This window comes from Balaenoptera ricei, chromosome 7, assembly GCF_028023285.1.
Source record: "Balaenoptera ricei isolate mBalRic1 chromosome 7, mBalRic1.hap2, whole genome shotgun sequence".
Classification (NCBI taxonomy): domain Eukaryota; kingdom Metazoa; phylum Chordata; class Mammalia; order Artiodactyla; family Balaenopteridae; genus Balaenoptera; species Balaenoptera ricei.
The window spans coordinates 49,093,496-49,120,429 of NC_082645.1; the positions used below are offsets into that span (position 1 = coordinate 49,093,496).

The 26,934-nt window shown below is 35.1% G+C and overlaps 1 protein-coding gene across 15 annotated transcripts in view; it reads right to left on the reverse strand.

The window, feature by feature from the left end:
- BAZ2B (bromodomain adjacent to zinc finger domain 2B) overlaps positions 1 to 26,934 on the reverse strand; it is a 379,971-nt gene that overhangs the window by 217,429 nt on the left and 135,608 nt on the right. The window lies entirely within an intron of this gene.

Here is a 26,934-nt window from a genome sequence, read left to right on the forward strand (position 1 = left end):
TATGGTATATCCCTACAATGAAAGATTATTTGGTAATAAAGTGGAAGGAAGCAGTGATACATGCTACAACATAGGTAAACCTAGAAAACATTATATTACATGAAGAAAACTAGTCACAAAGACCACGTATTATAAGGTTCCATTTATATGTCCAGAATAGGGAAACCCATAGAGATAAAAAGTAAATTATTGGTTATTAAGGCCTGGGAGAGTGGGAAATAGGGAGTGATTTCTGGTTTATATGAGATTTCTTCATGGGATGATAAAAATGTTCTAAGGGAGTTCCCTGGCCATCCAGTGGTTAGGACTCAGTGGTTTCACTGCCATGGCCCAGGTTCAGTCCTTGGGCAGGGAACTAAGATCCTGCAAGCCGCATGGTGCGGTAAGTAAATAAATGTTATTAATTAATTTAAATTACTTAGTGGTGATGGGTATACAACTCTGTGAATATATGAAAAACCATTGAATTGTATGTGTATTTAAAAGGGTGAATTTTATGGGATGTGAATTATATCTCAATAAACCTTTTTTTTTTTTTTAAAGTTAAGAGACACATAGGAGACATTAAGAGGCTCAGACATAACTAATAGGAGGGCCATAGGAAAGAAATGAAGGAAATGATAAAGAAGTGGTATTTGAAGAGTTACCAGCTAAGTGACTGTTAGAATTGAGGAAAGAATAAGTTTCTAGATTGAAAGTATATTTTGTGTCTCAAAAAGGATAAATACAAATACATCCGTATCTAGACACCACAAGATGAAATTGCAAAGCATTGGGATAAACAGGAAATCATAAGAGATGTCAAAGGGAAAAAGACAGATGACCTCATAAGGAATAAGGACATACTATTCTTCAGCAACAACAGAAACCAAAACACAATAAAGTAATAGCTTCAAAGTTAGAAGTTTTATATAAAATACAGTTATCTGTTCCTTAATGACTAGTTTGTTTATTTTTTCTCATTTTACGGGAGGGTAATATAAATTGTTGAGAGTGTTTCTGTCTTGATTATTCATTTACTCCGGTCTTTAAAAATCCTGAAACAATTTTGCTACTTCATTTTTCTAGGAAATTATACATTTTATATAAGACGTCAACTTACTGAGATAAAGTTGTTCGTTTTATTTGTTATTTTTTGGGTGCACAAAATTTTAGGATTTTTATGTCTTGATAATTCTTGATGAAAGCAATCATTTATCATTAATTTCTGTCAGCCCTGATAATATTCCTTGCTTTAATATCTACTTTGCTTTAAATTAATATGATCAATCTAGTTTTCTTTTAATTAGTATTTGTAGAGAATATATTTTATAGCATTTTACTTTTAATCTACCTAGGTCTTTATATTTAAAATCAGTTTCTCTTCAACAGCATAGAGTTGGGCCTTAGACTTTTAGCCAATCTCACAATCTCTTCCTCTTATTGAAGTATTTAGATCATTTACATTTATTATAATTATTGATAAGACTGGATTTAAATCCACCCTCTTGCTACCTGTTTTCTATTAGTCCTATGTTTTCTGTTCCTTTTCCCTCTTTTCCTGCTTTCTTTTGGATTAAGTATATATTATTTATTATGAAAATGAGGAAAGACAGACAAAGAGGAAAAGGCTCCTTTTATGTATCTAGTTTAATTTTGAAAGCAAAACCAAACCAATTTCAATTGCAAAATTCTAAATAAACTAGTAAATCAAATCAAGCAAAATATTAAAATACTATTAACAAATCATGATTAAGTAGGTTTCATTCAGAGAATGCAATGATGAGTCTGTTTTTGAAAAGCTATTAATCATGGTCACAATATTAATGAACTAAAAAGAGAAAATTATAATATCTTCTCAAAAATGCAAAAAAAAAAGTATTCAAGAAAATTTAACTCTAAGCTGTGATTAAAAATTCTTATCGAACTTAGTGGAACAGTAGAGAATTTCTTTACGAGGACAACATATTAAAGGTCACAAATAATAGTTAAAATAAAGAAGCTTTCCCAATACGTTAAAAAAAAAAAAAAGGTAAATGTTTGTTACCACTTCTGCTTAATATTGTAATTCCTACGCAATGAAATAAGTTAAGTCTGTAGGATTTCTGGCTCGCAGCCAAGGTGAAGTCCCAGTCAACAACTAGCATCTACCACAAGATGCCAGCAAAGGTTTCTCCAGATAATTCCAGCCCACAGCAGTCAAGCCACCCCAGACTTCCAGTCATTCCATCTGAGGCATGTGGAACAGAAACAAGGCAACTTTGCTATAAGCTTTCTGAATTCTGAACACACAGAAACCAGGATATATAATAAAATAACTGTTGTTGGTTAAAGCAACTAAGTTTTGGGTTCTCACTGGAACAGTGAAACAACAGGGAAATTTTTTTTAAAGCATAATCATAAAATAAAAAGCTAACTTTGAAAATTAACAATTTTTAAGTTGCTATACAACAAAGGCACTTAAATCAAAGTGAAAAGACAAGGCACTGAATGAGAGAAGACATATCCAATGCATTTAGGGTATATGTAGAGTAAGAAATAGACCTAATTTTGAAAAATGAGCCAAGAATATGAATAGGAAATTCACAAAAAAAGAAACTTAGATGACTAGTAAACACATGAAAGCTGTTCAACCAGAAAAATCAAAGTATTTAAAATAACAATCAGCTATCATTTAATAAACAGACTGGTAAAAAATTTAAGTCTGAATATCAAATTCATTCAGTATAAAAAGAAATGGAAAATTTCATGCATTTTGTCACAGCGACTTCTCCTGAATGATGATGTTTAGAAAAGCCAGGGGCCTACTGCCAGGACAGCAGCAGGCATTGGGGGATTGAGTCACTTGGGAACAGTGAAGGGGACACCCTGAGGGATGGGAGAGTGGTCCACTGGCAGCCATGAGGTCAGAGCTGTCCCAAATCACAGCACAGACTGGCCTGCGGAATGTTAATTGTAAAACCATCAGAGAGAGAGCAATTTGTCAACAGCTAATCATTTCAAGGTGCAAATCTAGTTCTAGATACATATGCTTCAGTACTCACACAGCTATGCCTAAGAAGACAAGTAGAAGAATGTTCCTTGTGGCATTTATAGTAAAAAATTATAAACATTCTACCTAACCATTATTAGGAGAACAGATAAATTAATTGTATTATAGTCATACAATGAAGTACTGTTCAGCAATTATGATGAATGACTTACAGTACATGAAAAAAAATGGACAAATATTAAAAAAAAACAAGTAGTGAAAAACACAGGTTGGAAAATGATACATACAGTATAATGTTACATAAGGTGTTAAAATATGCCAAACAATGCTGCATATCATATACATGTGTGGTACAAAAATGTACAAACACTTCCATAGGAATGATCAACATAAATCTCTCTTCTGTGGAGAGAGGGAAGAGAAAGAATGGGATTGGGTTATCCATTATACAAGGTTTCAAATGTATCTGTTGTTATTTATTTAAAATAATAAGTTGAAGCATATGTAGCAAAAGGTTAACTTTTATTAAAACAAGATAATAGGTATAGTACGTGCATTTTCATTGTATTATTTTATAGTCTGTATGTTTGCAATGTTTAAAATTTTTTTAAGTTTTAAAAAATATTGCAAGGACTGTTGGTGGGAATGTAAATTGATACAGCCACAATGGAGAACAGTATGGAAGTGCCTTAAAACACCAAAAATAGAACTACCATACGACCCAGCAATCCCACTACTGGGCATATATCCTGAGAGAACCATAATTCAAAGAGTCATGTACCACAATGTTCATTGCAGCTCTATTTACAATAGCCAGGACATGGAAGCAACCTCAGTGTCCACTGACAGATGAATAGATAAAGAAGATGTGGCACATATATACAATGGAATATTACTCAGCCATAAAAGGAAACAAAATTGAGTTATTTGTAGTGAGGTGGAGGGACCTAGAGTCTGTCATACAGAGTGAAGTAAGTCAGAAAGAGTAAAACAAATATCGTATGCTAACACATATATACAGAATCTAAAAAAAAAAAAAAGTTTCTGAAGAATCTAGGAGCAGGACAGGAATAAAGACGTAGATGTAGAGAATGGACTTGAGGACACGGGGAGGGGGAAGGGTAAGCTGGGACGAAGTGAGAGAGTGGCATGGCCATATATACACTACCAAATGTAAAACAGATAGCTAGTGGGATAGCACAGGGAGATCAGCACAGGGAGATCAGCTCGGTGCTTTGTGATCACCTAGAGGGGTGGAGTAGGGAGGATGGGAGGGAGATGCAAGAGGGAGGAGATACAGGGATGTATGTATATGAATAGCTGATTCACTTTGTTATAAAGCAGAAACACACCATTGTAAAGCAATTATACTCCAATAAAGATGTTTTTTAAATGTTTTTAAAAACAAACAAACAAACAAAAACATTGCAAGGGACTGTAGAGGGGTTGAGGGCTTGAGAAAAGTGAAAAAGATTTAGAGTCTTGATTGTGGAGAATGTACTATAAGTTCACTTTATTAGAAATGAGTGATACAATTGCCAGTGAAAATACAGTAACTGGACATAAGGAAGCAATATATAGAAAGATTCAAAACAGGGTCTTTTTAGATAGATGTTTCCTTAATACATTTAATAATGTCTATTTACAAAACATTTTACTTGAATTTCTCTGCCCTAGAAAATAGACAATTGTATAATAAAGACAAATCTCTGAAACCATAATATAATTTATACAAATATATTTTGTTTCTAACAGCAACTTTTAAGTTACGTCTATTCTAGAAGACATATCTCTTTTCAAGGATACAGTAATTAAAGTGCTGTGGATTCTGAATACCAATATTTGAGTGGAAAATGCTTTGATTTTATTAACTAACTGATACAATTTAAAGGAGATCTATGAAAATCCCTCTTAGGTCTTCCAAATTCTAAACTTCAAAATTACTGTTTAACTTCAGGCTCTATTGAAAATGGCTAGAATTTATTAAAAGACAAAAATTCATTTTTTATAACAGCCCTACACTTAACAAAACTAGAACCTATACCTCATCTCTATGATCTCTGGAGTATAATCTTTACAATAATCACCTGATCTTTCAAGGGGGTATTTGTTAATTATTCCCTATTCTTTGAGGGCAGGGAATGTGTTTTGTGCATCTTTGTTTTCCCAATGCCTAATTCATAATAGGTGTTCAATAAATATACATTTGTTGAATAAATGAAATGCATCTAACCACTTGCACAGACACAGTCTCAAAAATCTCTGCAACAGATTAAAGAGCCAAAGCAATCACTGTGGGACAGATCCAATGGCTCTTTTAGCTTAAGATTCAGGAAATTATTTGGAGGGGTTATTTATCCTCAGGTGCTGTACTCTTGATCGTACTTCCCTCATATCTCAGGCAGTAAGCAAATCCTTTGGATCTACAATTCCCTTGAAGGTAGAAGAACAACAACTCTTTAAAATATAATTTAAAAAATATTATATGTGTGGGAATTTCATGAACTAATTTTGATTCAAAAAGCCAAGATTCATTGCTAACACAGGTATTGAGATGACAAGGACGGAGAGAAGGTCGCTGAATTTAAAAAAGAAAACAGGGACTTTCCTGGTGGCGCAGTGGTAAAGAATCCGCCTGCCAATGCAGGGGACACGGGTTAGAGCCCTGGTCTGGGAAGATCCCACATGCCGCCACAACTACTGAGCCTGCACTCTATAGAGCCCGAGGGCCGCAACTACTGAAGCCCACATGCCTAGAGCCTGTGCTCTGCAAAAAGAGAAGCCACCGCAATGAGAAGCCTGTGCACCTGCGCACTGCAACAAGGGTAGTCTCTGCTTGCTGCAACTAGAGAAAGCCTGGGTGCAGCAACGAAGACCCAATGCAGCCAAAAATAAATAAATAAATATTTTAAAAATGAAAAAAAAAGAGAATATAACTCATGATGCACAAAGGAACTATTTCAGTAAAGTAGTGCAAACACAAGGCAAATTACCTCTTACAAATATGATGATTAATAATAATCTAGTTTAGATTTCTTTTATTTAGAGACTATGTGGCTGATTCTACTAAGTGTTAATACCACAATAAAGGAGCATTCTTAATAGAAAAGAAAATTCTACATAACTATATAAGTCAAGCTAAAAGGTACATAATCAACTATTTGAGGTTAGTATATTTCATATTCATTTTGATCAGACAAGAACATTAAAAGCCAGAAAACTTCTTTATAAACTACAGTAATTTATTAAACAAATACCTTTTATATTTCTGATTTTTGTCCTGGAACAGGAAGAAATACCAAAAACATTTTAATGCTGACGACTAAAACTCCAAATTGCAAGCTACAAAATGGTTGGTGAGAAGTAAACAAAACTATTGTATACCTTCATATGAAAAGCAAGTCACATACAGAATAAAATTTGTTCCTGTACTATATCTACTAATTTAAATCATGATGCTAAAAATTATCAAATTACTGCTAAGTATTTTCTAAGGATATATTATATGTATAGGACTATATTCTAGGCTATATTCTACTTCCTGATTGGGTTCACAAGAAATATAAAACCTAGGTCTACCATATGTTCTTTTCTTCCTTTTTTAAACTGTGTTAAACAAAATATAAAATTTTTAAGTGTACAATTCACTGGTATGAAATACTTACACATTGTTGTACAGCCATCACCACCATCCATCCTTATAACACCATGTGTGCTTTTTTTTTTTTTAAACATCTTTATTGGAGTATAACTGCTTTACAATGTTGTGTTAGTGTCTGCTGTATAACAAAGTGCATCAGCTATACGTATACATATATCACCATATCCCCTCCCTCTTGTGTCTCCCTCCCACCCTCCCTATCCCACCCTTCTAGGTGGTCACAAAGCACCGAGCTGATCTCCCTGTGAAATGCGGTTGCCTCTCACTAGCTATTTTACATTTGGTAGTATATATATGTCCATGTCACTCTCTCACATCGTCCCATCTAACCCTTCCCCCTCCCCGTGTCCTCAAGTCCATTCTCTACATCTACGTCTTTATTCCTGTCCTGCTCCTAGATTCTTCAGAAACTTTTTTTTTTTTTTAGATTCTATATATATGTGTTAGCATACGATATTTGTTTTACTCTTTCTGACTTACTTCACTCTGTATGACAGACTCTAGGTCCATCTACCTCACTTCAAAGAACTCGATTTCGTTTCTTTTTATGGCTGAGTAATATTCCATTGTATATATGTGCCACATCTTCTTTATCCATTCATCTCTTCATGGACATGTAGGTTGCTTCCAAATCCTGGCTATTGTAAATAGAGCTGCAATGAACATTGTGGTACATGATTCTTTTTGAATTATGGTTTTCTCAGGTTATATGACCAGTAGTGGGATTGCTGGGTCATATGGTAATTCTATTTTTTTTTTTTAAGGAACCTCCATACTCTTCTCCATAGTGGCTGTACCAATTTACATTCCCACCAACAGTGCAAGAGGGTTCCCTCTTCTCCACACCCTCTTCAGCATTTATTGTTTGTACATTTTTTGATGATGGCCATTCTGACTGTTGTGAGGTGATACCTCATTGTAGTTTGGATTTGCATTCCTCCAGTGATTAGTGATGTTGAGCATCCTTTCATGTGTTTGTTGGCAATCTGTATATCTTCTTTGGAGAAATGTCTATTTAGGTCTTCTGCCCATTTTTGGACTGGGTTGTTTGTTTTTTTGATATTGAGCTGCATGAGCTGCTTGTAAATTTTGGAGGTTAATCCTCCAAAATTTACAAGAAGCTTCAGTTGCTTCATTTGCAAATATTTTCTCCCATTCTGAGGGTTGTCTTTTCAACTTGCTAATGGTTTCCTTTGCTGTGCAAAAGCCTCTGTTTCATTAGGTCCCATTTGTTTATTTTTGTTTTTATTTCCATTTCTCTAGGAGCTGGGTCAAAAAGGATCTTGCTGTGATTTATGTCATAGAGTGTTCTGCCTATGTTTTAATCTAAGAGTTTTATAGTGTCTGGCCTTTAATCCAGACACATTGAGGTCTTTAATCCATTTTGACTTTATTTTTGTGTATAGTGTTAGGGAGCATTCTAATTTCTTTTTTTGTTTGTTTGTTTGTTTGTTTTATACTGCAGGTTATTAGTCATCAATTTTATACACATCAGTGTATACATGTCAATCCCAATTGCCCAATTCAGCACACCACCATCCCCACGAGCGTTCTAATTTCATTCTTGTACATGTAGGTGTCCAGTTTTCCAAGCACCACTTATTGAACAGGCTGTCTTTTCTCCATTGTATATTCTTGCCTCCTTTATCAAAAATAAGGTGACCATATGTGCGTGGGTTTATCCCCGGGCCTTCTATCCTGTTCCACTGATCTATATTTCTGTTTTTGTGCCAGTACCATACTGTCTTGACTACTGTAGCTTGGTAGTATAGTCTGAAGTGTGGGAGCCTGACTCCTCCAGCTCCGTTTTTCTTTCTCAAGATTGCTTTGGCTATTCGGGGTCTTTTGTGTTTCCATACAAATTGTGAAATATTTTGTTCTAGTTCTGTGAAAAATGCCATTGGTAGTTTGATAGGGATTGCACTGAATCTGTAGATTGCTTTCGGTAGTAGAGTCATTTTCACAATGTTGATTCTTCCAAGAACATGGTATATCTCTCCATCTATTGGTATCATCTTTAATTTCTTTCATGAGTGTCTAATAGTTTTCTGCATACAGGTCTTTTGTTTCCTTAGGTAGGTTTATTCCTAGGTATTTTATTCTTTTTGTTGCAATGGTAAATGGGAGTGTTTCCTTAATTTCTCTTTCAGATTTTTCATCATTAGTATATAGGAATGCAAGAGATTTCTGTGCATTATTTTTGTATCCTGCTACTTTACCAAATGCGTTGATTAGCTCTAGTAGTTTTCTAGTAGCATCTTTAGTATTCTCTATGTATAGTATCATGTCATCCGCAAACAGTGACAGCTTTACTTCTTCTTTTCTGATTTGGATGCCTTTTATTTCTTTTTCTTCTCTGAGTGCTGTGGCTAAAACTTCCAAAACTATGTTGAATAATAGTGGTGAGAGTGGACAACCTTGTCTTGTTCATGATCTTAGAGGAAACGGTTTCAGTTTCTCACCATTGAGAACGATGTTGGCTGTGGGTTTGTTATATATGGCCTCTATTACGTTGAGGTGAGTTCCCTGTGTGCCTACTTCTGGAGGGGTTTTTATCATAAATGGGTGTTGAATTTTGTCGAAAGCTTTTTCTGCATCTATTGAGATGATTATATGGTTTTTATCCTTCAATTTGTTAATATGGTGTATAACATTGATTGATTTGCATATCAATTGATTTGCATATTGAAGAATTCTTGCATTCCTGGGATAAACCCCACATTATCATGGTGTATGATCCTTTTAATGTGCTGTTGGATTCTGTTTGCTAGTATTTTGTTGAGGATTTTTGCATCTATGTTCATCAGTGATATTGGCCTGTAGTTTTCTTTCTTTGTGACGTCTTTTCTGGTTTTGGTACCAGCGTGATGGTGGCCTCGTAGAATGAGTTTGGGAGTGTTCCTCCCTCTGCTGTATTTTGGAAGAGTTTGAGAAGGATAGGTGTCAGCTGTTCTCTAAATGTTTGATATAATTCGCCTGTGAAGCCATCTGGTGCTGAGCTTTTGTTTGTTGGAAGACTTTTAATCACAGTCTCAATTTCAGTGTTTGTGATTGGTCTGTTTATATTTTCTATTTCTTCCTGGTTCAGTCTTGGAAGGTTGTGCTTTTCTAAGAATTTGTCCATTTCTTCCAGGTTGTCCATTTTATTGGCATATAGTTGCTGGTGGTAATCCCTTGTGATCCTTTGTATTTCTGCAGTGTCAAGTTGTTACTTCTCCTTTTTCATTTGTAATTCTATTCATTTGAGTCTTCTCCCTTTTTTTCCTGATGAGTCTGGCTAATGGTTTATCAGTTCTGCTTATCTTCTCAAAGAACCAGCTTTTAGTTTTATTGATCTTTCCTACTGTTTTCTTCACTTTGTTTTCATTTATTTCTGATTTGATCTTTGTGATTGCTTTCCTTCTGCTAACTTTGGGGGTTTTTTGTTCTTATTTCTCTAATTGCTTTAGGTGTAAGGTTAGGTTGTTTATTTGAGATGTTTCTTGTTTCTTGAGGTAGGACTGTATTGTTATAAAATTCCCTCGTAAAACTGCTTTTGCTGCATCCCATAGGTTTTGGGTCATCGTGTTTTCATCGTCATTTGTTTCTAGGTATTTTTTGAGTTCTTCAGTGATCTCTTAGTTATTAAGTTGTGTATTGTTTAGTCTCCTTGTGTTTGTATTTTTTACAGATTTTTTCCTGTAATTGATATCTAGTCTCATAGCACTGTGGTCGGAAAAGATACTTGATACGATTTCAATTTTCTTAAATTTACCAAGGCTGGATTCATGACCCAAGATTTTATCTCTCCTGGAGAATGTTCCATGAGCACTTGAGAAGAAAGTGTATTCTGTTGTTTTTGGATGGAATGGCCTATAAATATCAATTAAGTCCATCTTGTTTAATGTGTCATTTAAAGATTGTGTTTCCTTATTTATTTTCATTATGGATGATTTGTCCATTGGTGAAAGTGGGGTGTTAAAGTCCCCTAATATTATTGTGTTACTGTCGATTTCCCCTTTCATGGCTGTTAGCATTTGCCTTATGTATTCAGGTGCTCCTATGTTGGGTACATAAATATTTACAATTGTTATATCTTTTTCTTGGTTTGATCCCTTGATCATTATGTAGTGTCCTTCTTTGTCTCTTGTAATAGTCTTTATTTTAAAGTCCATTTTGTCTGATATGAGAATTGCTACTCCAGCTTTCTTTTGATTTCCATTTGCTTGGAATATCTTTTTCCATCCCCTCACTTTCAGTCTGCATGTGTCCCCAGGTCTGAAGTGGGTCTCTTGTAGACAGCATATATACAGGTCTTGTTTTTGTATCCATTCAGCCAGTCTATGTCTTTTGGTTGGAGCATTTAATCCATTTACATTTAAGGTAGTTATTGTTCCTATTACCATTTTCTTAATTGTTTTGAGTTTGTTATTGTAGGTCTTTTCCTTCTCTTGTGTTTCCTGCCTAGAGAAGTTCCTTTAGCATTTGTTGTAAAGCTGGTTTGGTGGTGCTGAATTCTCTTAACTTTTGCTAGTCTGTAAAGGTTTTAATTTCGCTGTCGAATCTGAATGAGATCCTTGCTGTGTAGAGTAATCTTGGTTGTAGTTTTTTCCCTTTCTTCTCTTTAAATATGTCCTGCCACTCCCTTCTGGCTTGCAGAGTTTCTGCTGAAAGATCAGCTGTTAACCTCATAGGGATTCCCTTGTATGTTATTTGTTGTTTTTCCCTTGCTGCTTTTAATATTTTTTCTTCGTGTTTAATTTTTGATAGTTTGATTAATATGTGTCTTGGTGTGTTTCTCCTTGGATTTATCCTGTATGGGACTCTCTGCGCTTCCTGGACTTGATTGACTATTTCCTTTCCCATATTAGGGAAGTTTTCAACTATAATCTCTTCAAATATTTTCTCAGTCCCTTTCTTTTTCTCTTCTTCTTCTGGGACCCCTATAATTCGAATGTTGGTGCGTTTAATGTTATCCCAGACGTCTCTGAGATTATCCTCAATTATTTTCATTCTTTTTTCTTTATTCTGCTCTGCAGTAGTTATTTCCACTATTTTATCTTCCAGGTCACTTATTTGTTCTTCTGCCTCAGTTATTGATTCCTTCTAGAGAATTTTTAGTTTCATTTATTGTGTTGTTCATCATTGCTTCTTTGCTCTTTAGTTCTTGTAGGTCTTTGTTAAACGTTTCTTGTATTTCCTCCATTCTATTTCCAAGATTTTGGACCATCTTTTCTATCATTACTCTGAATTCTTTTTCAGGTAGACTGCTTATTTCCTCTTCATTTGTTTGGTCTGTTGGGTTTTTACCTTGCTCCTTCATCTGCTGTGTGTTTCTCTGTCTTCTCATGTTGCTTAATTTACTGTGTTTGGGGGTCTCCTTTTCGCAGGCTGCAGGTTCATAGTTCCCGTTGTTTTTGGTGTCTGCCCCAACTGTCTAAGGTTGGTTCAGTGGGTTGTGTAGGTTTCCTGGTTGAGGGGACTGGTGCCTCCGTTCTGGTGGATGAGGCTGGATCTTGTCTTTCTGGTGGGCAGGACCGTGTCCAGTGGTGTGTTTTGGAGTGTCTGTGAACTTAGTATGATTTTAGACAGCCTCTCTGCTAATGGGTGGGGTTGTGTTCCTGTCTTGCTAGTTGTTTGGCATATGGTGTCCAGCACTGTAGCTTGGTGGTCCTTGAGTGGAGCTGGGTCTTAGCGTTGAGATGGAGATCTCTGGGAGAGCTTTCACCGTTTGATATTACATGGGGCTGGGAGGTCTCTGGTGGACCAATGTCCTGAACTCGGCTCTCCCACCTCAGAGGCACAGGCCTGACACCCGGTCAGAGCACCAAGACCCTGTCAGCCACACACCATGTGTTCTCTTAAGAGCACTCTTAAGTAACAACCTGATTGTGTGTGGTACAACTAGAGTAAAAGGGCTAAGCAAAAAGGAAGTTCAATGAGTTAACTGCAATGAACAGAACATAAAGGTAGTCAGTGACAGTGCAAGTATTCTGTGGTATTCTGGCCTGGAATGTGCAACCTAAATCTAACCATGAGAAGACATCAGACAACCCCAAATTAGGAGCACTCAATTGAAAAGAAAGTGAGGGGGGATATTTTCTTAAAACACATCAATGTTAAAGATGATAAAGAAAAGCTGTAGAGAAGTTATAGCTTAAAGGAAACCAAAGAGAAATAACAATCAATTGCAAAACTTCATCCTAGAATCGATTCCGTATTGAATGGAGGATAAATGCAAAGGATAATATTCCTTCTATTAAACAGAAATATGCACAGGAGGTTATAACTTTACCCTTATTCTTAAGTATTAAACACTGAAGCATTAGGGGTAAAGGGCCATTATTCTCCAATGGTACAGAACAACAGCAAAAGTAGGTGAATTTGGAAAAAGGGATCAAGGCTATGTTGGGTGTTCTCCAGGATTTTTATTCTTGCAACTTTTCTGCAGTTTGAAATTATACACAAAGAGTTTAAAATTGTGCTTAATTAGGTACAAGCTACAAATGGAATTCTAATTCACAACACTAAAGAATACAGGGAATTATTAACATATAGCTCTTACAAAAATAATTTTTAAAAAATACATGTAATTTCAAAGCACTATCAATTTATCACACCTAATTGTGAATGATGTCAGATCTGTGCCTTTCATGAAACTGGGCAAATATAATGGGGTCATTTGCATCAGGACATTCTGCATCTTGGTCAGTAATTTTAAGATTCAGTACTTGTGGGACATTACCTCGAGCTATGTTTGTTTATAATGTTATAAATGTTGAAAAAACATTTTTTGCATCTCTGAATTCAGTTCTTGCTGACTAACACTTCATGGATCAAAATGAATCGGTTTTCTGTTGACTCAGCCAATGTGGTAATTGACAAATATAATTCAATAACAGCAGAATGAATAAAATGTCAACTTCTGTGTCTGATCCTTATGAGACTCCATAAGTGTTTTATTTTTATTCTATCTATTTAAAATTATTTTATCTTACTTTTGGTTCATTTTCTTCTTTCCTGCTTCTTTGTTTTAATTTTTCAGTAGCCTTTTTGTTTTTTCTTTCATTATTTTTTAATCTTACTTTTCCTTTCAATTGTAAGTTTTATCTTATTTATTATTATTCATTTAGTCTCAGTTTATAATGATGAGAAGGAAGTATGGTAATATGGTTGACACAAAACATGAACACAAGAGCAAAATAGATGAGAGTGCTTTTTCCCATCTACTTCTGTTAATTTTCTACAAAATCTGAGCCTTAGTAAATTAGAAGTTATATATTCAGACAAAAATTCATTCCCACAATATATATAATATTAAGGTATTTGTGCCAATACCATACATAGACTGCTGGACAGTGTTGCTTTCTCACATTACATATCATCCTTGGTTTTTGCCTTATGTCATCACTAGATAAGCTCTATAAACAATTTACATTACAAAAAGGTGAGTGAGACTTTGTAGTCATGTAAGGGCTTAATGCCCTGATTTAATTATAGAAAAGATACAAGTAGTAAAGAATCTTCTGATAGAACTCCAAATCTGTCTCCTGTAATTGCTTTATAGTGTCCTAGCTCCAATCTTGTCTACCTGAATAAAATTTTACAATTTATGAAAATACTTTACATATATTTTCATATTATTTCTTAATATATTAATGAGGTACATAGAAGAAGCATCACTGAAGGAAAGGTAACTGAAGCTAAGAGAGAGATCAAGTGATTTAACAAAATTATACAGACAGTAAAGTGGCAGATCACAGAGGACTTAAACACCAATGTGCTCCAAACCTAAACGACTGGAAGGACTTCTCTTGGTCATGTGACAGGAATAGGTGAAGGGAAATATAAAAAAATGGCTATGCAGAACCAAAAGCAGGATACTGTCACTATCCTACTAGATCTAAACCATCAAGATTATCTCATAATGTCTGCTAGATACCTCATAGAACCACAGGCACCTTGGCACTCCATTTTGTGCTGGTCAGCAAAAAGCAAACATGTTCTACTTCCAAAATTTTTTACACTAAAAACACTGAATCAGATAGTGATTTTAAAAGCTTTTTGTTTGGGGCATGTATAGAAGAACCAACAGGAGAGCAAATAGTAAATAATGGTGCAATATACATTAGTTCTCTTTCAAGATAAGCTCTTCAGTGGGAAGGTTTTAACCTGAATCATTGTAATTATAACCCAGAACCAAGCAAATAAAGGATCAAATGAGTTAGGAACAAGGAATGAAGACAGAAGAGAGTCATGGAAAAAGGCTGGTCCACCACACTGGGATATTTTTTCCCTTGCCATTGATCAAAAGCATCATTGTTGCAGAAGCACAGCTGAAAGAGAATAAGCACAGCCAGTCCTCATCATTTACCTCTGACCCAGACTCCAAAGACTGGTTAGGGCTCGCTCTGATCATGGGGTGTGGTTGGAGGGACAATCTCTCAAGTTGGCTATGTATAAGAAGAAACACTATAGGAAAGATCAACACCAATCTTCTTGGAGTTTTTTCACAGCTGTAGAATGACAGCAATAGAGGTTGTACTTGGTAGGGATGAGAGCATGGATGGATATAGTCTCACCAGATAGAGAGCTTTTAGGCAGTGGGATAAATTTTCAAACTATCCTCTTACCAAGTGGGCACTCTAAAGTGGGAGTGAAAACAGAATTGGAGCCTGGGCAGGCAGTTTTTCAAAGGTATGAGCCTAAATGTGACTGTAAGGGTTTCAAAGAAAAAAAAAGTCAACAAAGTCAAAGGTTAAATTTCCTCCTTAACCCTCTCAGGCTACAGAATGAGGAATTAAATGATTGCATAAAGCTATATTATCAAAGTCTTCTGGATACAAAGCAGTATCCAGATAAACAGGGAAGGAAATCAAGAATCTTGCCTATTCTTAAGTAAATAATAGGTCTATATAAATCTGCCCTTATATGAAGATGACTTAACCAGAAAAAAAGGAAGCTGAACAAAAATCTGGTCATTAAAATGCATGAAATAAACACAGTATGTGAAAGATTAATGAAAAAGATATATATCAGGAAACAAGAATGAACAACTACTCTCTATTCCCAGGAAAATCAAGGAAAATTGTCTCTATAAATTATAAAATGAAATAAAACAACAGAATAAACCAAAATTTGTAAATTTAATACAACCCCAATCAAAACTCAAAGGGTTATTTTTTGGAACTTGACAAAAATGGTCAAAATATACCTGAAAAAAATAACTAACAGAAGAATTCTTAAGTAAATGAGCAAAGATTAGAGGTTTGCCCTAAGAAATATCAAAACTTATACAGCTAGCAATTAAAAGTGAGGTACTGAGGAAGAAATAAGAAGATGCAAAATCAATACAAAGAATACAAAAACAATCCTGTGAATTTATTTATTTATTTATGGCCAGGCTGCAAGCATGCGGGATCCTAGTTCCCCGACCAGGGATCGAACCTACGCCCCCTGCATTGGGAGCAGAGTCTTAAACACTGGACCTCCAGGGAAGTCCCACCTGTGACTTTAGTATATATTTTTAAAGAGGTATTTCAAATTAGTGAAAAAAGGGATAAGTATTCAATAAATAGTGTTGGGACAACTGACTAGAAATTTAAGAGAAAAATTAGACTGAATCCATAACACACAATTCCAGATTTCCAAATCAGACTAAAAGGAAAACATTTAAAAATATTAGCAGAATCACTTTAGCACAAAGAATGACCTCCTGCTACGTAAGCATGGCACCTGTGTCACAGACTACTCTTTATCCCCTCAATGTCCATTCTCTCCTTTTTAGCTTAGTGACAGAACTCTATTCCCCCCAACACCACACAAAAACCCAAATTTTAGCTGGGCACTTCACTATCAGCTGTCAGTTTCATTCCCCAGTGCTTTCTTGTAGCCTTGTGACTAAGTTCTGGACAACTTGATATGAACAAAGTGATTTGTGCAACTTCCAAGTTATATTCTTAAAACAGGCCCACCTTCCACTTCTGTCTCCCTCTCTGATGGTGGGAGAAAGCAAAGCAACAATTAGTACAGTCACTTTGGACTCGCATATGGAATTCACATGGCAGGGATGACAAAGCCATTCCTCAACCACTCCCCTATGGGCTATTATGTGTAAAAGAAACTTTTATCTTATTTAGCAGTTTCGTTCTTTTTGTTATAGCATGTTAGCATATATTTTAACATCAAAGCTATAAAATGTAAAGGGAAAAAAAAATCTTAGTACTTATAAAATGAAAATCTTTCATAAGGAACACGTATACAATTAAATTTATACAGTTAATTATACAAAGTTAAAATGTAAACAACTGTGAAAAATATATTTACAACATATGTGGTAAAATTTTCATTCTTATGAATAACTAAAATAGGACATCTACCTAAAAGAAAAGTGGACAAAATATACAGGCAGGAAATTCCAGAGAAAACGTAAATACCAAAGAAAACTGACACTACGATTTACATCTAATGTTCTAATAAACACACATCTAAATAATATATAAGTTTTTCCTTATTAGATTGGTAAGGATTAAAAGGGTGGGGAAAAAAAAGGGTGGGAAAATGGGAACTCTCATACACTTAATGGAAATATAAATTGGTACAACTTTTCTACAAAGAAATCTGCCAAAATAGGTAAAATTTAATGTACGTACTCTTTGATCCAATAATTCTACTTCATCTTAAGGAAATAATCTCACACAAACACACACACACACACACACACACACACACACACACACACACACACACAAAGCATTTCTCACAGCAACATCTCTGATAGTGAAAAGCAAGAAACTTACATTTCCTTGTTTAACCAATTTGATTGGTTAAACAAATTAAGAGTATATCCACATGGGACTTCCCTGGTGGTCCAGTGGTAAAGAATCGCCTTCTGAACACTCCCAAACACATTCTATGAGGCCACCATCACCCTGATACCAAAACCAGACAAAGATACTACAAAACAAGAAAACTACAGGCCAATATCACTGATGAATATAGATGCAAAAAACCTCAACAAAATACTAGGAAACAGAATCCAACAACACATTAAAAGGATCATGCACCATGATCAAGTGGGATTTATCCCAGGGATGCAAGGATTCTTCAATATACGCAAATCAATCAATGTGATACACCATATTAACAAATTGAAGAATAAAAACCATATGATCATCTCAGTAGATGCAGAAAAAGCTTTTGACAAAATTCAACACCCATTTATGATAAAAACTCTCCAGAAAGTTGGCATAGAGGGAACCTACCTCAACATAATAAAGGCCTTATACGACAAACCCACAGCAAACATCATTCTCAATGGTGAAAAACTGAAAGCATTTCCTCTAAGATCAGGAACAAGACAAGGAGGTCCACTCTCACCACTATTATTCAACATCGTTTTGTAAGTCCTAGACACGGCAATCAGAGAAGAAAAAGAAATAAAAGGAATACAAATTGGAAAAGAAAAAGTAAAACTGTCACTGTTTGCAGATGACATGATACTATACATAGAGAATCCTAAAGATGCCACCAGAAAACTACTAGAGCTAATCAATGAATCTGGTAAAGTTGCAGGATACAAAATTAATGCACAGAAATCTCTTGCATTCCTATACACTAATGATGAAAAATCTGAAAGAGAAATTAAGGAAACACTCCCATTTACAACTGCAGCAAAAAGAATAATACACCTAGGAATAAACCTACCTAGGGAGACAAAAGACCTGTATGCAGAAATTTATAAGACACTGCTGAAAGAAATTAAAGATGATACCAACAGATGGAGAGATATACCATGTTCTTGGATTGGAAGAATCAATACTGTGAAAATGACTCTACTACCCAAAGCAATCTACAGATGCAATGCAATCCCTATCAAATTACCAATGGCATTTTTTACAGAGTTAGAACAAAAAATATTAAACTTTGTATGGAGACACGAAAGACCCTGAATAGCCAAAGCGGTCTTGAGGGAAAAAAACAGAGCTGGAGGAAGCAGACTCCCTGACTTCAGACTATACTACAAAGCTACAGTAATCAAGACAATATGGTACTGGCACAAAAACAGAAATATAGATCAATGGAACAGGATAGAAAGCCCAGAGATAAACCCACGCACCTACGGTCAACTAATCTAGGACAAAGGAGGCAAGGATATACAATGGAGAAAAGACAGTCTCTTCGATAAATGGTGCTAGGAAAACTGGACAGCTACATGGAAAAAATGAAATTAGAACACTGCCTAACACCATACACAAAAATAAACTCAAAATGGATTAGAGACCTAAATGTAAGACCAGACACTATAAAACTGTTAGAGGAAAACCTAGGAAGAACACTCTTTGACATAAATCACAGCAAGATCCTTTTTGACCCACCTCCTAGAGAAAGGGAAATAAAAACAAAAATAAACAAATGGGACCTTATGAAACTTCAAAGCTTTTGCAAAGCAAAGGAAACTACAAACAAGATGAAAAGACAACCCTCAGAATGCGAGAAAATATTTGCAAACGAATCAATGGACAAAGGATTAATCTCCAAAACACATAAACAGCTCATGAAGCTCAATATTAAAAAAAATCAAACAACCCAATCAAAAAATGGGCAGAAGACCTAAATAGACATTTCTCCAAAGAAGACATACAGATGGCCAAGAAGCATATGAAAAGCTGCTCAACATCACTAATTATTAGAGAAATGCAAATCAAAACTACAATGAGGTATCACCTCACACCAGTTAGAACGGGCATCATCAGAAAATCTACAAACAACAAATGCTGGAGAGGGTGTGGAGTAAAGGGAACCCTCTTGCACTGTTGGTGGGAATGTAAATTAATACAGCCACTATGGAGAACAGTATGGAGGTTCCTTAAAAAACTAAAAATAGAATTACCATATGATCCAGCAATTCCACTACTGGGCATATACCCAGAGAAAATCATAATTCAAAAAGACACATACACCCCAATGTTCATTGCAGCACTATTTACAATAGCCAGGTTATAGAAGCAACCTAAATGCCCATCGACAGATGAATGGATAAAGAAGATGAGGTACATATACACAATGGAATATTACTCAGTCATAAAAAGGAACGAAATTGAGTCATTTGTAGAGACGTGGATGGATCCAGAGACTGTCATACAGACTGAAGTAAGTCAGAAAAAGAAAAACAAATATCGTATATTAACACATATATGTGGAACCTAGAGAAATGGTACAGATGAACTGGTTTGCAGGGCAGAAATTGAGACACATATGTACAGAACAAATGTATGGACACCAAGGGGGGAAGGTGGCGGGGGGGTGGCGGCGGGGGGGCTGATGAATTGGGAGACTGGGATTGACATATACACACTAATATGTATAAAATGGATAACTAATAAGAACCTGCTGTTTAAAAAAATGAATAAAATAAAATTTAAAAAAAAAGAAAGTATCGCCTTCCAAATGCAGGGGATGAGGGTTCGATCCCTGGTCGGGGAACTAAGATCCCACATGTCACGGGGCAACTAAGCCTGTGTGCCACAACTATTGAGCTCGTGAGCCTCAATGAGAGAGCCTGCATGCCACAAACTACAGAGCCCACATGCTCTGGAGCCTGAGCGCCACAACTAGAGAGAGAAAACCTGTCAGCACAACTAGAAAGAAGCCCGCATACCGCAGTGAAGAGGGCGCTTGTTGTGACGAAAGATCCCGCATGCCGCAACGAAGATCCCACATGCCGCAACTAAGACCTGATGCAGCCAAAAAGAATAAAGTAAATAAATAAATAAAATATTTTTAAAAATCATTAAAAAAAAGAGTATATCCACAAAAAGGGAGGGAACCTGACAGCTCAGAGAAAGGCAAAAGTAAGATCAATTAAGGTGACAAGATTTAACAGTATCTCTATTTTAAAACACACCTAGAATTAATCTAGATTGACTAGAGTCTTCCTATACACTACAATAATTAAAACTAGGAACTTGAATGATGAAGACAAAGGCAAAAGTAATAACTAAGAAATTTACTAGGCACATTCAAACTTAATACTACTTTTCAAGTAACTCTTACTCTTAAAGTAACTGAAAGAATTATTCAACATAAGAAAGGAACTAGTAGTTCATTTATGTCACAGGACTTAAATGATTTAAGGAAAGTTGTATAATTTTTAATAATTCCTTTATTTGTCTCTAATTATGAGAAAGGGTGGCTTATACAAAGTTATATATTTTCTTTTCTGCAGTACAGTGCATTATCATTCTCCAAAGAGAAACCTGCTTGAATCCTAACTTTTTTTCACTTGTCACTAGTTACTTACCAAGACATAACATATTGACATCAAGAAAAACCTACAGACACACAAATGTTAACTTCCCGTAGTATCAACACATGACATCTATTTTTTCCCTTATAAAAAATTCCAGTGTTTAACTTTCCTATTTGAATTCAGGAAAAAGCACTAAATGAAGATTAAATTCAAAGCAAAAGGAACAACATGGAACAAGTATCAAGAAACCAAGGGTATGGTTTCAATTTTCCATTACCTCAGTCTCAATTTTCTTACAAGTAAAATAAGAAGATTGACCAGAGCTCCAAATACATTTAATAGAGCATCAGAGCTATGACAAGCTCTTTGAAAGAATTACATGCTTCATGAAAATACTGGTGAAATAAGTTCAGGAAATTGCACATAATTTATGCTCTTTGGAGATTCATACACACTGTACTGCAGAAAAGAAAATATTTAACTTTGTCTAACCTACTGTTAATGATAATTAGATATAAACTATATGTCTGTCAATAAAGAAATTATAAAATTATACATCATTGTGTAATCTTTACAAAGAATATATTTTATATATTGACATGGCAGATCTCTGTGACACAAGTTAGAAGAGATAAACTACAGAAAAATACAGATATTAACTAGCTTTTTTTTTTAATTTTAGTTTTTGTGTATACACTTGTCCTTTTGTATCCACAGGGACCCCCAAGGATACCAAAATCTGAAAAGGCTCAAGTCCTTTATATAAAATGGCACAGTATTTGCTAACCTATGCACATCCTCCAGTATACTTTAAATAATCTCCAGATTACTTATAATACCTAATACAAAGTAAATGCTATGTAAATAGTAGTAAATACAACGTAAATGTTATGTAGGGACTTCCCTGGTGGTCCAGTGGTTAAGAATCCGCCTTCCAATGCAGGGGGCGCAGGTTTGATTTCTGGTCAGGGAAATAAGATCCCACATGCTGTAGGGCAACTAAGCCCGTGCACCGCAACTACTGAGCCCGCACACTCTGGAGGCCTCACGCCACAACTAGAGAGCCTGCGCACCGTAACTACTGAGCCCACATGCTCTGGAGCTCGCGCACTGCAGCTAGAGAGAAGCCTGCGTGCTGCAGCGAAGATCCTGTATGCCGCAACTAAGATCCGACACAGCCAAATTAATTAATTAATTATTTTTAAAATGCTATGTAAATAGTTGCCAGCTCAGCAAATTCAAGTTTTGCTTTTTGAACTTTTTGGAATTTCTTTTCCCTGAATATTTTCAGTCTGTGGTTGGTTGAATCCATGGATATGGAACCCATGGATATGGAGGGCTGACTGTATGTATACATATATTTATATGTAGTCGTATGTATATAAAAAGGTCTAAAAGGATACATAACGAACACCTTTAAGAGTGATTCTGGAAATGGTAATTGGCAGGGCCAAAGGGGATATATTTACTTTATAAGCTGATAGATTTGAGTTTTTCCAAATAAAAGTATATCTTTCTGTAATAAAAACAAGTAGCCAAGAAAAAAATATAAATGTACTAGGGCAGTTCATACTATTTAAAGTGAATCTTTTCACAACAGAAATATACTGGCTCTTTTATAAATGTGAAATTTCATGCATTTTTTAATACCATGGTGTACCTCCAGGTTACTGAATTAAAGACTTCCTGAAATATTCACTGAGACCTTATCTGTAATAAATACAAGCTGTAAAAAACTTAAATGCTCCTAACAATAAATAGTTAAGTAAAGGACTAAACAACAACCCAAGAGAATTTTTCAGTGTTATCTATTTTATTAATTCCCTCCATGGTTTCATAAGAATTGTGAAAGTTAATTCAACAAAATGATATGTATAATTACGTAGAATCCATAGCAACTAAAAAAATACTTGTCAACATAAGTGAAAAAATTCCAATGTGTAATTCTGTTATGATTATACTTGTGTAAAATGAGAAGTATATTTTTTGATAAATTGAACAAATGTATGCAACCATGTGTGCTAAATCCTGAAGAAACAGAAGTTGCAGCACTTGACTATCAAGCTTATAGTCAAGTGAAATAGAGACAAGTAAATCAATTATAATAACACGAAATTCATTTATTCCACAAAAAATGTATTCAGTGCCTACTATGTGCCAAGTGCTGTCTAGATGCTATTCACTAGCGAACAGAAACAAAAAATAATTCTTGCCTTCTTCTGGAGAAAATCTACAATAAAAATATTTGAAGGCCATAAGTGCCATAAGAAAAAACAGAGTGGAAAAAGGGATAGAGAGTAAGTGCCGGGTGGAAGGTTTCCAATTTTGGTTAGGGTATTAAAAGTGTCATGTGAAAGGATCCCTTTGAGCAATGGTTTGAAAGAGATGAGAACAAGCCATAAGGTTATTTGAAGAAATGGGGAATGCAAATGTCTTAAGACAAGAGTGTATCTGATATGTATAGAAGAAACAATAAGGAAGCTAGTGTAGCTGGCCTAGAGTAAACTGGAGGAAATGTAGCAAGAAATGATGTGAAAGAGGTAACGGGCTGTAAGGAAGATCATGCAAGGCCTTACAGGTTACTGCAAGGACTCTCATATGGGTTGGTTGGTTAGTTGGTTTTTGTAGACTTTATTTTTTAGAGGAGTTTTAGGTTCACAGCAAAACTGAGAGGAAGGTACAAAGATTTCTCATATACCCCTTGCCCTGACACATGCATACCATTATCAACATCCAGAATTGTATATTTGTTACAAAGATGAATCTACATTAATACATCATTATCATACAAAGTCCACAGTTTGCATTACGGTTCACTCTTGGTGTTGTACATTCTACGGGTTTGGAAAAATGTATAATGACATATATCCACCATTATAGCATCATACAGAGTAGTTTCATTGCCCTAAAAAACCTCTTTGCTCTGCCTATTCATCTCTCTCTCCCCCCGCAACCTCTGGCAAACACTGATCTTTTTACTGTCTCCAGTTTTGCCTTTTCCAGAATGTCATATAGTTGGAATTATACAGTCTGTAGCCTTTTCAGATTGCCTTCTTTGACTTAGTAATAGGCATTTAAAGTTCCTCTATGTCCGTTCATGGCTTGATAACTCATTTCTTTATAGCACTGAATAGTACTCCATTGTCTGGAGATACCACAGTTTATTCATCCATTCATCTACTAAAGGACATCTTGGTTGCTTCCAGGTTTTGGCAATCATGAATGAAACTGCAGGTTTTTGTGTGGACAAAAGTTTTCAATTAATTTGAGTAAATACCAAGGAGATCGATCGCTGGATCCTATCATAAGAATATGGTAAGTTTTGTAAGAAGAGGCCAAACTGTCTTCCAAAGTGGCTGCACTGTGTTGCATTCCCACCATCAAAAAAGAAAAGAAAAAAGAAAGATAGTGAGTGTTCCTGTTGCTCCACATTCTTACCAGAATTCAGTGTTGTCGATGTTTTGAATTTTGTCCATTCTAATAGGTGTATAGTGGTATCTCGTTGTTTCAACTTGCATTTCCCTGATGACATATGATGCAGAGCATCTTTTCATGTGTTTATATGCCATCAGTGTTTCCTTGGTGAATTATCTGTTAAGATCTTTGGCCCACTTTTTAATTAGATTGTTTACTGTCGTATTGTTGAGTTTTAGAGTTATTTATATGTTTTGGATAATAGTCCTTTATCAGATGTGTGTTTTGCAAATATTTTTGCCCACTCTGTGCCTTATCTTCTCATTCTCTTGTGTCTTTCATAGAACAGTTTTTAGTTTTAATAAAATCCAGTTTATCAATAATTTCTTTCATGAATCATGGTTTTGGTGTTATATCTAAAAAGGCATCCATACCAAAGGTCATCTAGGTTTTTTCCTATGTTATCCTCCGGAGTTTTATAGTTTTGCCTTTTACATTTAGGTTTGTGATTCATTTTATGTTAATTTTTGTGAAGGTTCTAAGGTCTGTGTCAAAATTAATTTTTGCACGTGGATGTCCGGGTATCACAGCACCAACTATTGAAAAGACTATCTTGCTCCACTGTATTACTGTCTTTGCCCCTTTGTCAAAGATCAGTTGCCTATGTGAATCTATTTCTGGGTTTTCCATTTTGTTCAATTCAGCTATTTGTCTATTGTTTTGCCCATACCACACTGTCTTGATTACTGGAGCCCTATAGTATGTCTTCAAGTTGGGTAGTATCAGTTCTCCAAAGTTAACATTGAGCATGTTAAATTTGAGATGCCTAGTAAACACGCAGGTATGGATATCAAGAAGGCAGTTAGCTATGAGAATCTGAGTTCAAGAAAAAAATTTCAACTTATAATTACTTCATTTTAAAAAGAGGCCCTTTTCAAAACTCTTCCAAAAAATGTAATAGGAGGAAACACACACAAACTCACACTGAGGCCAGCATTACCCTGATTCTAAAACCACACAAAGACACTGCAAGAAAAGAAATTTACTGACCTATTAAATCTGATGAACATAGGTGAAAAATTCCCGAACAAAGTATTATATTTTGTATTATAAAAATGCATGAAAGGGATCATACATCATGATCAAGTAGGACTTATCCCTGGGATACAAGTATGGCTCGACATCCAGAAATCAATTAATGTTAAACACCACAATAACAAAATGAAGGATAAAAATCATATCATCATCTCAATAGATGTAGAAAAGCATCTGACAAAATTCAACATCCATTTATGATAAAAACTCTCAGCAAAATGGGTATGGAAGGAATATACCTCAACATAATAAAGGCCATATATGACTATCCCACAGCGAATATAATACTCAATGGTGAAAACCTGAACGCTCTTCCTCGAAGATCAGAAACAAGACAAGAGACAAGAATGCCCACTCTCACCACTTTTATTCAACATAGTATTGGAAGCTCTACCCAAAGCTGTTAGACAAGAAAGAGAAATAAGAGGCATCCAAATCAGAAAGAAAGGAGTAAAACTGTCTCTATTTGCAGATGACATGATATTACATATAGAATCTGTAAACCATAAAGATTCTACAAAAAAACTGTCACAATTAAAAAATGAATTCAGTAAAGCTGCAGGATATAAAATCAATATACAAAAATCTGTTGTTTCTATACACTAAAAATGAACTATCAGAAAGAGAAATTAAGAAAACAACAAGATCCTACTATATAGCACAGAGAACTATATTCAATGTCCTGTGATAAACCATAATGGAAAAGAATATAAAAAAAGAATATATATATATATATGTATAACTGAGTCACTTTGCTGTACAGCAGAAATTAACACAACATTGTGAATCAACTACACTTCAATTAAAAAAAAAGAAAAGAAAAGAAAACAGCCCCATTACAATTGCATCAAAAAGAATAAAATACCTAGGTATAAGTTAACCAAGGAAGTGAAAGATCTGTACACTGAAAACTACAATACACCGAAGACACAAAAAAATGAAAAGACAGTCTGTGCACATGGATTGGAAGAATTAATACTGTTAAATACCTAATACCCAAAGCAATCTACAGATTCAATGCAACGCCTATCAAAATTCCAATGGCATTTTTCACAGAAATAGAACAAACAGTCCTAAAATTTGTATGGAACTACAAAAGACCTCAAATAGCCAAAGCAATCTTGAGAAAAAAAGAACAAAGCTGAAGGCATCACGTTTCCAAACACTATTACAAAGCTATAGTAATCAATACAGTGTGGTATTGGGATAAGAAAAGACACATAGATCATGGAACAGAAAAGAAAGCCCAGCAATAAACCCATCCATATATGGTCAATTAATTAAACAGGAGGCAAGAATACACATTGTGGTAAGGATAGCATCTTTTTTTCCCCGTGATGTCCTACATCTTTTTTTTGTTAAATTGAACCATAGTTAATTTACAATGTCGTATTAGTTTTAAGTGTACAGGAAAGTGATTCAGTTATATATATATATATATTCTTTTTCAGATTCTTTTCCATTATAGGTTAACACACGATACTGAGTATAGTTCCCTGTGCTATACAGTAGGTCCTTGTTGTTTACCTATTTTATATACAGTAGTGTTTATATGTTAATCCC